This window comes from Centruroides sculpturatus, unplaced genomic scaffold, assembly GCF_000671375.1.
Source record: "Centruroides sculpturatus isolate CEXI.00-Female unplaced genomic scaffold, Cexi_2.0 scaffold130, whole genome shotgun sequence".
NCBI classification, from domain to species: Eukaryota; Metazoa; Arthropoda; class Arachnida; order Scorpiones; family Buthidae; genus Centruroides; species Centruroides sculpturatus.
In genome coordinates, this window is record NW_019384364.1 from 743,917 (window position 1) to 756,634 (window position 12,718).

The following is a 12,718-nucleotide window of genomic DNA, read 5'->3' on the forward strand; positions in this document are numbered from 1 at the left end:
CGTCGTGATCGTAAACATCGGTGTCCTTGCGAAGCACGTGACAACAAGTTTATCAGACGGAGACATCCTGTATTTCTATTCGGTCAATATTTTGGTAATGACATTTTGAAGTTCATTGCCCATTTAGAAAACTTTTCAATGACGTAAATATAGCTCATAATAATGATTAATCTTTAAAAGATTCGATGCCGATGCGAGTCCGTTGCAACATAAAATCGTTCCATTAATAGACGCGTTGGCTAGTGGAACGCAATGTATTGTCGGTTGGGCATTTTTTGCCACGTGACGTGGTACCAAAACCAAAACGGGGACCTACAACCACCCCACTAGACATATTTCGACTAGAATGCTGCAAAAGACGTGACCGAGAATTTTACAAGCCTCATCAAAAAAAGTTAAACGAGACCCCCGAAATTTGTTTACCACTTCCTACGTCAACGCGGTCGCACCCGTCTTTCCGAAGTTGGTACCTCAGACTCGGTACGTGGGTGCCATTTGCCAATAAACCCGGGAGATAGGCGTGGCGAAATTTAAATTTTCCGCACGTGGAACGGTCTCTCCCGAATCATCTCCTCTCACGTAGTTATATCCGTAATTCTGTAAATTTATGTAAAATTTGCATTAGGAAAATGGAAAATGTCTAGTCATTTAAAATACGCCTCGTATTGTCGTGCGCCGTGTAGATTCTTTCCACAACGTACGTAATAGTAATATCTAATATAATAATTATACTCTTTATTACACGCAGGAGAATTATTTTTTTATTAAGAATTATTAAATTTCAATTTTTTTTCGAATACTGTACTCGTATTTACCAAAACCTCTTAAATTTAAGTAAATATACTTCTAGCCACTTAAAAAAATACTGTGCCATATAAACTTCAATATATCGAAGTCTTATCGAATTTCTCCTATATTCCTCTACACATATGGATACGCGAAATATAAAAAATATATAGGACATATATCTAAAAAATTTAAAAAAGTAAACAATTTAAAAGGTACTATTTTCTATCAAGAAAATTGAAAAGATACAATTGTTTTCTACTCATCCTTTTTCCCCCCTTCGAGAATTACTTTCATTTTTAAGTGCTCTTTCGACGGAAGAAACGGAGCATTAGATGAAAAACGCTACAAAAAAGCAACGATTTATAGATACAAAAGGCAATTTAACAATATTTTAAATTGTTTCTTCTCTCTGCCAACCGAAGGCAACAGAAATTTAAATTTAAATTATACAAATAAGTAAAAATAATCGATGGAGAAACACCCGAGTTCCAATTGATTTGATATTACATTTGTTAAAGGAAATTTAGAGCCGACGTTGGAAACTAACTTTTAATTTATTGTATTTTAGACAAAAACAAAATTTCAAACGACAACGTATAAAATATAATTTAAAATATTTTTTCCATTGTCTAAAATCGTTATTATTTCGTCGTATTTTTTGACAAAAATAAAGAACATTTCAGATATTTTTTTACCATCGACGTGTCGAAATATTATTTTGGACGTTGGCTTTTTTTTCCGATGCTAAAGATTTATTATAGGAACTATTTATATAAATTTTAAAAAAGTGGAAGAAAGACGACAAAAAATGAATTCGGATAGTAACTTATTAAAAGGAAACGGAGCGAAAAACATCAAAATTATTCACGAGATACATCATAACTAATTTTAAAACTTATTAAATTTTAATGCACGGAGCATTTTACAAATTCGGATATAAAAAAATATTTCCTTTGTAATTAGCTCTTTGCATTTTATTTTATTTTTCTCCGGAATTTTATTTGATAAAATTTAATATTTCGTCACGAAAAATATCACTAAAGTAATTTTAAATATTAATTAAATTATTATTTTTTAAAAATCATAAACACGTATATGCGAGTAATTTTAATATTTATAAGTAATTTTAAATAACAGATTTATTCAATATATAATTTTTAATTAGTAGGCCTAATGTCATTCGACAATTTTGATGAAATAAAAATAAATACAAGCACGCAACACAATCAAATTTAAACACAAAAACGAAAACAAATAGCCCATATAGTTAAACACACAAACACAAATGTAACGAAACAAACAAACACGAATACAATACATCTAAACACACGAACACAATACACGTAAATACACGAACACAAATACATTTCAACACACACTCGCGTACAAAAACGCTACTTCCGCCATCTGTCGAAATCGATAGAAACTAAAGACGATAACAGAAGAATGCTTTTATAGATGAAATCGTTGTAAGTTCCAACATCGATTAACGAGAAACAATCGCCGCGGCCGCACGTACGCACGTATTTAAATAAGCCTTGAAGTTTGATCCGGATGACGCCAACAAAAGGCAGTCGAAGCGTTTACGGGTAAAATGCCACCGACACGAACAAACGGAATACGAATAAAGTCGTAAACACCAATCGAAAACGCAAATTCGTATATTTAAACTTTTTTATATCTAAAATTAGAACAATGTTTGCGGCTAGAATCTAACTGAAAATTCGAAACTGGCTTATAGATAATACTTACTCTCGTTAGGATTTTACAGCCGAAAAGTTTAACTGGTAACACCCGAGTGCATTCTCAAATATAGATAATAGAAAGAAGCGATAGAGGACGTGGAAACTTTGAACCGCATTATCTTTGAATTACCGCGATTACCTTTCAATATTATAAATTCCTGATAATTTATGAAATACCGGACTTTGCCGGTTATCAACGTATAGAATTTCTTTTTAATTTTCTCTGGAAAGAATATATTTAAATACGAAATTATCATATATACCGACGATTACAATTAGTGCGGTCGGCGAAACGTTAAATGAAATTATATGATAATCTCGAAAACAGAGTGTAAAATTTCTGCAATTTCCTTTAAGCGTGCATATTGTATATTTTAACATTGTAAACACATAAGAGGCAAAGTCTTCCAGGTTCATAGAAGGTTGCAAAATTATTTTCGCTTACAACGTCCGTTTTACAAAATATATTTATTCCATTTAGTTATTAAATACAACGGACGTTGTTACTTAGGCAATTTATGCAAATTAAATAGAATTATTCCGAAATCTTATCCGAATTTTAACGTTAGAGTTTATTATAACCGGGGCATCGGCAGGGAAAAACCAGAAGGGGTGTTATCCCTCCCGAAATTTTTTTATACGCTACTGTTTAGGCCCGTGATTCTCAATCCATTGTCCGCGGAACACGGGTGTTCCGTGAAAAAATAAAGTATACAATTAAAAATTGTTGCAAAAGAAATGTAAAATACACAATGTAAAACAATTTCCGTATAGGAATATAATCAGCAAAAGCCAATGATATCATATATGTACTAGACCGAGTATGCTCTTGATTTCAACAAGGTTTGCCATTCCTGCTTTAAAGCTATTGTATTTTAAGTGTTCCGCGGAAGAAATGTCAAAGTTTAGTGTTCCCCGATTTCAAAAAGATTGAGAACTACGGGTTTAGGCCACGGTTGTGTGTCGGCGGATACCGCGTAAATCCGTGCTGCGCCAAAGTAGTGCCGGACGATTGCCTAGACGCTTATTCGGCCATTTACAATTAACAGAAAAACGTTAAAATGTATTTAAAAAGTTATATTGCAGTGCAGCGTCGAAACACTAGGCGCACGGTATTACTGCAAGTAAAATAAGCGCAATAACACTTCGGTACATTGATAATGAAGGTGTTCTAAAAAATACCGAGTTAGGAGTGCTGAAAGAAAAAACAACTAGCAACGAGTTACTTAACTTTCCCGACAACATATGATGGCGCCATCTGTTATCATAGTTTAGTAAAAACTTTTTATATTTTTAACTATTATAAAATGGCAAAAATCTTAATTTTGGGGTAAAGATGGGTTTTATAAAAAATTGAAAATGCTAATAATCAGTAAAATTGTCGTTAACTCCAACCCTACTCGAGATACGACACGCGACTCATTTATCTCCCCACCCCCTTGAATTTTAATTACCAAAATTTAATAGCATCGATCACTCTAGTATACAAACCTCCCTGCAAAATTTCAGAAAATTTCGACAAAAATAACGTGAGTTATTAAGCTCCGAACAGGGTGTGTCGTGTCCGACACACAGCAACATCCATACTTACAGAAACCCCCCCCCGAGATTTTGTTGCATTTCTCGACGTTTCGAGGCGTCTAGAGTCCAAAGATGTCAAAATCTCGAGTGTCATTTTTTGACCGATGGCGATATCTTTCCTCTGTTAATATATAACAACCAGGAAAGTAAAAAATGGAAAAAGAGTATATTTGCCAGTTCTGAGGGAATTATCGAATTTAGACCCCGTATTTATGTATTTAGCGAAAAGGTTTAGAGTCGGCCGCGGGTCCGCTTACACACCGAACCCGCTGACCTCAACTCCTTTTTACCGGGATTACAATTTATTAAGATATTGCGAGTCTTAAGTCAAACGAGATCCAGCAAAGAGTTGCATAACTTTCCCGACTATTACCAGATTTTATTTAAAAAATAACTTTAACATTTCTAATTACAATATAATAAAATTGTGTATGGCGCCATCTGTTACGAGATTTTGTTATTAAAATATTTTAATATTTTTAACAGGGCTGTGGAGTCGTGTAAAAATCTACCGACTCCAACTCCGACTCCGTTTCATATACATAACAAGTTGGTAAGTAAAAGGGAGTCGGAGTCGGCAGATTTTTTTGACGACTCCGACTCCGGCTAAAACACCAAAACTCCACGACTCCGACTCCACAGCCGTGATTTTTAATTACTATAAAACGGCAAAAAATTCAATTTCGAGGGTAGAGATGTAAATGTTAATAACGAGTAAAATCGTCATTAAGTCCGATCCTACTGGAGATACACAAGACTCCTATTATCTCTCCACCCTCGACCTTTAACCATCAAAATTTAATACCATCAATGCCCCTCATACGCAGGCCACCAGACCAAATTTCGTTACTTAATTTTTACCCATCCCGAGATATTAAGCAAAATACACGTCAACACACACAAACCGATACATCCACGGAATTTTTGCCCTTTGACTTTTATGGGTTCGGGAGGTCTCAAAACGTGGAGATTTTGGATACAACTCGGAGGGTCAAATATGACACGATTCCAATACTTTCTTGTGTTACGTATACATAACAGCCGGGAAATTAAAAATGACTGAGTTAGGGGTGCTTCTACTAGAAAAAAGTCGAAAACAGTGATATATGTAACACGAAATCGTCTTATACCAGTGATTTACGGAACACAATTTTAGTGAATCGGTTCGTTAATTGATCTAAATCCTACATTTTTTGTCCCCGAGACAACATCTTTCGTCCGCGAGCCAGAGTAGAATTTATTATATCAATAAAACTTATTAAGATAAAAGTTATATTTCACGTCAACTCGTTCGATTTTCCGATTTAAAAATGATAAAAATCCGTTATTAATCTCGAGCAGAGAAATTCTAAAGAAGTCCAAACGTCTTTTGTCATTAAGTAATCTTACATAATTAACCAAACATTAATTAGATCGGATGGCGAAAAATAACGGTAAGCTCGTCTTATTTAAATAAATTAGACGAAAAATTAGTTAAAGAAGAGCGATTTCGGTATCAAACCAACGGACCTATTAATATTAATTACGGTATATAAAACGTGTCGTTTATTCAAATTACACCAAACAGAAACAAACACGCGCGTCAATAAACAATAAAATTTTAAATAATGGAATGAACGAATGCGTAACATATTTTTTAAGCAACGAAGTCGGGCGGATAATAAACAGCGCTACTTCTTCTTTTTATCGATATCAAATATTACACAAAAGGTAAAATCGATCTCGAATTTCCTCCCCCGCTTCGTTGGCCATATTAGTTAGGAGCGCAGAAATTTTAAAAGATGTAATCGTCCCCGTTGGAAGGAAGATCCGACGTCCTTCGAACGACAGATCGATTACGACAAATGACGAAAGGAGATAACTCGCTACGTCATAAAATATCGATTGGTACGGGCTAGTTTCCGTAATTGAAAATCCAAATTAGCGTACTTTTCGATACACGAAATTTCCGCTTTTCCATTCTTATCGTAGTGAAAAATATTTATCTATTCCCGTCGTTAACTGCCGAAATATATACGAAAGATTTGGCCTTCTACGTAATGTTTTAGAATAACAGCGAGTCGGCCTTGTTCGGAAGCCATTTATATTAAGGAGAAACGAGAGTAATCTTCGGATTGTCGTACGGTCCGTTAGAAAAATTGAGATTGTCAAAGATTGATATCGACATTGTTGATGGATGAGCAAAAAACACGGGGCCCGATGTGTTTACTTCTGCAGAGAAATATGCCAACTATCTATTGTTATAATTCTTCTTTGTTGTTCCCTTATAACACTCGAATTAATCTTCCCTTACTAGTGGTTAAAAAACGGAGAGATTTATTTTTGTCGGTCGATGGGATTTAATATTTAATCATCTTTTCAAACTACCGGGAAGATTCGTAATATAATTATCTTCCACTGTATAATTATATAAATTTTCTCTTGTATTTTCGTAAAGAACAAAGTTAATTCACCGGATAATCAGTTTTAAAATATACGCAGGTATAGGACGACAATACAATACGACAGCACTACGCATTTATAGTTACGAAAATTTTATCGAATCTGCCACGCATTACGTAACCGTATACGGCGCGTATTCTTTCCGCATCGGTTATTTGCAAATACGTTTAACGAAATAAAATATCCAGCATTAGAATAATAGACGAATGCTAAAAACGATTAACGATTAACACAATCGACGTTTAAGGTCGACGATGGTAAAACTTTATTATTTTCCAACAATATGGCGTATTACGTAGCACGATTTTGCGCTACGTTGCACGCGGATAAACTGGGAAACACGCACATATTGTTTATAGTATTACGTATAAGTTTCTTCTATTTTTGTGATAATTATACGGTGTTTTCGAATATAATGCAAACTCGTTCCGACTTAGTTTGTAGCTTCGATTTTGTTACATTTGCACCAGGGATGGGCAAATGCCGTCTAAAGTTACGCGTTTATAACGTCCGATAAATATACATCGCGCGTAAACTCTAATATCTTCTTCCCAATACGATACGTCGCATTGTAACGAAGAATACAAATTTACAATTAAGTTAAAATTCTTCTTTCTTCCGATTGTAAAAAGGAATAATTACCGTAAAAATAAAGATTTTCAAACATTTATAATTTGCAAAGACCATGTCTAAGTAATTACTCCAGTAATAAATTTCGATTTAATAATTCTTAATAAGGAAATATCTCGTAGAATTTAGAAAGTTTTCGATAGAACGAGACCGGGTCAAAGGTTTCGAATAACGACGGAATTTTGTCGTTACACGCATGGCAAAAAAACAACAAGTGGCAAGAAGCGCCTTTCGGCATTACGGTCGGTAACCACGGCACGGAATAAAACGAAAATTATTTTACAGAAATTTGGCCAACGAAAACTGCGAGGAAAAGATAAAATGCCACGAATTAGTTTCGAACATATTTCGTTAAATATAGGGGGAAATATTTACAGTCAAAAACCAGTTCAAAATACTCTGCAAACAGAATTTTTTTCCAAAATACACTGGGTTCGAGATCTGGCCTGCCGAAAGTCAAGTCGGAAATCAATTTTTAACGGTCGGACTGGGTTTGGTTTGAAAAAATATGGCGACGTCCGTTTCTTCCCGTTTAATGGGAAATTGGCCCCCATTTAGATGTTGTACGCGCGAAGAAAACCCGAAAAACTGCACGTGGCCGGGCCCCAACCCGCCGTCCACAACCGGCATTCGGTAGTTTTGTTTGTTTTCCACTTGTGCCATACTGATCGACATTTTCATTTTATATACGGAAAATTGCTTTTTGAATACGGTATATACTGTATTACCAGCGCTGCAATTATCGTCAATTCTGACTGTTTAATTCTGTAAAAAACGAAATGATATTTCGAGTAAATTTACAATGAAAAACTGTCGCTTTCCGACTACTTTTACCGTAAAGCGAACTAATACTACATAATCTTAAAGCGAGAGATGCTTAGTTTCCTAGGGCCTATTGGGTCAACATTTACTCACCTCGTCTACGTAAGTGTATAAAATACAAAATAACTCGAAAAACTCGACGACTGTGGCGTTACTACTTTGGCGGGAAATTTGAAAATTACCTTTTTACTTTCCGGTTATTATATAAAAGAAGGAAAATATGGCCATCGATAAAAAAAAATGACCTCCCCCGACTTTTTTACATTTTTGAACTCGGGACACCTCGAAACGTCGAGAAATGCAACAAAAAATTCGGGCGTTTTTTCTGTGGCGGGGCACGATTTTGTTCACTCTCTTCAGAGCTTAAGAACTCACTCGATTTTTGTCGAAATTTTCTGAAATTTTGCCGGGAGGTTTGTGTATTAGGCATTAGGGGAATCGATGCTACTAAAATTTGCTGATTAAAGGTCGGGGTGGGGAGATTAACTACGACACGCGATCCCCTTTATGTCGATTTTACTGGTTATTAGCATTTACAATTTTTTTTTTATAAAACCCATCTCTACCCACAAAATTATTATAAAATGGCAAAAAGCTTAATAAAACCTTTTTATATATTAGTTAAAAATATTAAAACTTATAAAAAATTCCAGCTTACATCGGAAGTTTCTATATACAGTAGAGCGTCGATTTTCCGAAAGATTTCCAGTCGGCAAATTTAAATTTTCGCCAGTGCTGTGAAGCTTCAATCTTTGGCTATGTCTTGGGCTGCTCAAATATTTTACGTTTTTGATACTAAATTAACATCTGAAGTATAATTTTTTATTGTTTTTATATTTTTCAATAGGCCTATATTTATTTTGTTTGTACAAAATAAAAAAATTTTTTTAACGATACAATAGTCTTTGTTAGGCTTAATATCGACGCAAATTCAACGCGAAGCGACACGCAACGGAGAAAAATTTCAACATCGGATACGTTAAACTATTTTTTTGTACATAAATCGGTTATCCGAAATATCAGTTATACGAACAACCCAGTCCCCAATTGATTAGGAAAATCGACGCTCTACTGTAGTTAATCGAGGCTTCCTGCCCCTAAGGTTTCCTATCTAACTCTTATCTCGAGATTAAGGACAGACAACAGGAATTTATAGGTCTACAATTTTTTCATATTGCAACCCAAAAATTGTAAATCCCGCGAGTTTATACATTTTAGAAAGGTTGCGGCCCAAGTTTTTGTCTCTAAAACGTGAACGTCGAGCGCCGCCATCTTGTAAGCCTAGAAGTTTGACAATGGCGTTTGAAACGTCGAGCATGCCAGTAGAAGTTCGGCTTAAACGTCTGCATTTTTCTGTTTTGGGTTAAAAACACGACGTAAATGTATTTTATTAAAATGATGATTATTTAAGAATTTGTGAACAACAGTGTAAAGAAATAATAAATGAATAATTTCTGGATTAAAATCGTCTAAGTTTTTTGCAAGTAATGTGAAGTGCCTATAGAATTTTTAATCATTTGTGTTCATAATACCTTATCATAATTCTGTTGAAGTAGGTTTGTTCTTTCGTGGCATCTTCTACCATCAACAGCATAATTCGTTTGTAAAATTCTAGAAATAATTTAATTTGTTTATTTACCTTCGCTGGTAACCTTCGTCACTCTTGAATGATTCTGCCATTTTTTAACAATATCCCACGAATCACTGCGCGACGTGAATGTATGGCGCAACGTGTTTTGCTTGGAGTTCAAACGTCAAACGTGTACTTCTGCTTGCCGTACAAGTTTAAAGTTTGAACTTCGGCCGCAACTTCTCTTTTGTCTATTCGCATTTTTCATCGGATGCTCGCCCTGTAGTGTCTAAAAACAATACTTTATCCATGTCGTTTGAATCATTCTTGTGTATTGTCGGCTATAAAGACGAATTGAAAAAGCAAAGCTTTCTATTGCGCTCTATATTGTAATTGCAAAGCCATAGGGATCCCGATGTAAATCTTATCTATTCCCACATAAAAAACAACCGATTATTCGGAAATCAGAATTAGAAGCTCTTCCACGTAACCGATCGAGTTGATTCGACTTAAGAATTGGTAAAGAAGTTTCTCGATTGTCTGGCTTTATATCAGTGGTTCCCAAAGTAGGCGCTACCGCCCCCTTGTGGGAGGGGAGTAAATTAAGGGGGCGGCAAGGGGCGCAGTAGACAGAGTACCGAACGGAGACTATAGGCCCCTCGAAACTCCAGACCGTACGCTACAGCTTCTGTACTGTAGCTAACTTGTAAATTCTGCCCTAGTGGGACAATGTCAAAGCTCATGCTTTTTTTTAAACACAAATAGGAATAGAACGATCTCGCTCACTTGTTTCGATAATACGACATAAAATGGCATAAACGCTAGCAATAATTGTTCTATAAAATTTCTCGATAAACAGCTACAAGCAGCATATATCGTTATATTTGACAATATATAATTAATTTTACCTTGACTAGTTACAATAAGCAGACAATAAAGTTAATGTATTAGCTACGAAAAAAATATACCGGTGATGTAAACAATAAGAAACCGGAGTAGCCACATCGAAGGCCGACTGTTTACCGTGGCTTATGACGATTCCGCGTCATATTGCCAATGATAATGGGACCAGGCACGCCGCCTCCAAACCACGCGGTTTTCCACGTAAGGTTCCACCAAAGTTCATTCGTAAGTCGCCGAGATTTTTTAACTGGTTTCTGGAAAATGTTTCGAAAGCGCCCTGTTATATTTCTGTTTTGTTTGGTTATGGCAACAAACACTTGGGCGATCTGCCTAGGGGAATGCTTCCGGGAGGTCTTTTTAGGGGAAACTGGCCCCCATTTAAGCGTTACAGACGTGGAGAAAACACGGAAAACTCCACGTGGCCAGTCCGTCCGAGCGAGGCGCGAACTCCGATCGAACTCCCAGTGTTCAGGGTACGAAGGCCGCTTTGGCCACCGGTGGACTAGTTATATTTCAATCGAAACTTTTTATACTTTTAATTATTATAAAATGGCAAAAGGCTTAATTTCGAGGGTAGGGACGAGTTTCATAAATAACTGTAAATGCTAATAAGTAAAATAGTCATTAAGTCCCAACATTCCACTCGACCCGCCTTATTTCCCCACCCCGACCTTTAACCACCGAAATTTACAATCATCGATCCAACAATTAATACACAAATCATCCTGCAAAATTTTAGAAATTTTCAACATCAAGCATAGACGAAGGTGAATAAAAATCTCGCCTCCCCTCCGAATTTTTTGCATTTCTGGACGTTTCGAGGACCAGAGTCCAAAAATGTTATCTTCGGGGGTCACTTTTTGATCGATGCCATACTTTAAGTTAAAATAAATATCCAACGTCTTGGTCGAATCGTGTATTGTAACTTAAGAATAATTTTTCCCAAATTTTTAGGGGAAAAATATGGGAGAAAAACTCCAACGCATCATTCTATTTTTGCGCAATCGGTACGCGGCTGGTTAACGTCATTTTGAAATTAGCCAACGGGAAGCCGAAGGAGTAATTACACGAACAATCGTCTGGCGATAATCGATGCCGAAGTTACTCTCGATCTCGACTATTTAATCGAAAATTACCAGGTTTTCCAAGATGGCGACGGAGTTAGCTGGAAGAATGCGGTAGGTAAAGGTTAAAAGACGAAGGAGACTACAGATCGGAACCATCGACGGATCTAGTTTCACTGGAAAAATCGGGAACGAATCGAAAACAGCCAACGGAGTGCCCGCGCGCTGAACCGAGCGGCACGGTACTAGAGACATTCGGGATTCAAATATCGAGTACGGGCTACGGGAAATTTCCACCACTCGTTTACTTCCGGAATGCCGAAAACTCCTTCCGACTATGTAATTCCTTAAATTATCTGACGAGTTTAACTTTTCTGGCCGTTATCGTATTTAAAAATAACTTTTATATTATTAACCACAAAAATACTCGCGCGTGATGCCGTTTCTTACGTAAATTTTGCTATAAATGCCTTTATATTTTTAACTATAACAAACTGGCAAAAGATCCCGAGATATTAAACGAAATAGGCACGGAGTTTTAGGCCTTTTTCTGTGTTGGGGTGGTCCGAAAACGTGGAATTTTGAGAAAATTGGGAAGGACAAATTTGATACCCTTCCGACTTTCTCTGGTGACGACCGGGAAACTAAAACAGCACGGAAGTCGAATTTCTGTCCGAAGTATAAACGTTTAAGTATTTATTTTCGGAACCGAAACTTGTGTTAAATTCGTTCCGTGTATCATTTTAACACGGTTAGGCTTAGATAGTCTGCGTTACGACTTCCAAAAGTAGTTAAATACTTTAAGAGGAATTAGGAAAATAAGTCGGTTAGCGGGCCAATTACGGAATACGACCTACGCCACGTAATTTTTATGCAGCGTACTCGGTATCCGGGAGAATTGGCAAAAAAAAACAATTTGGGCCAAAAAACTTCATTTATGCTCTAAATACGTTACTATCCGATTTAAATATTAACGTCGAGTGCACGTACTTACCATATAAAGTATTCGGAACGGCCCAATCGTAATTCGCCCACGAAAGTATTCGATGTTCCTAATTCCCACCGTTCGAAAGTATTTTTGCGGCTGTGTTCCTTTACGCAGCGCCGCTCGATGGCTACACGGCACTTTCTAAACGCTTGCCGCAAGGGGGCTGCTGCAAAAATAAAGCGAC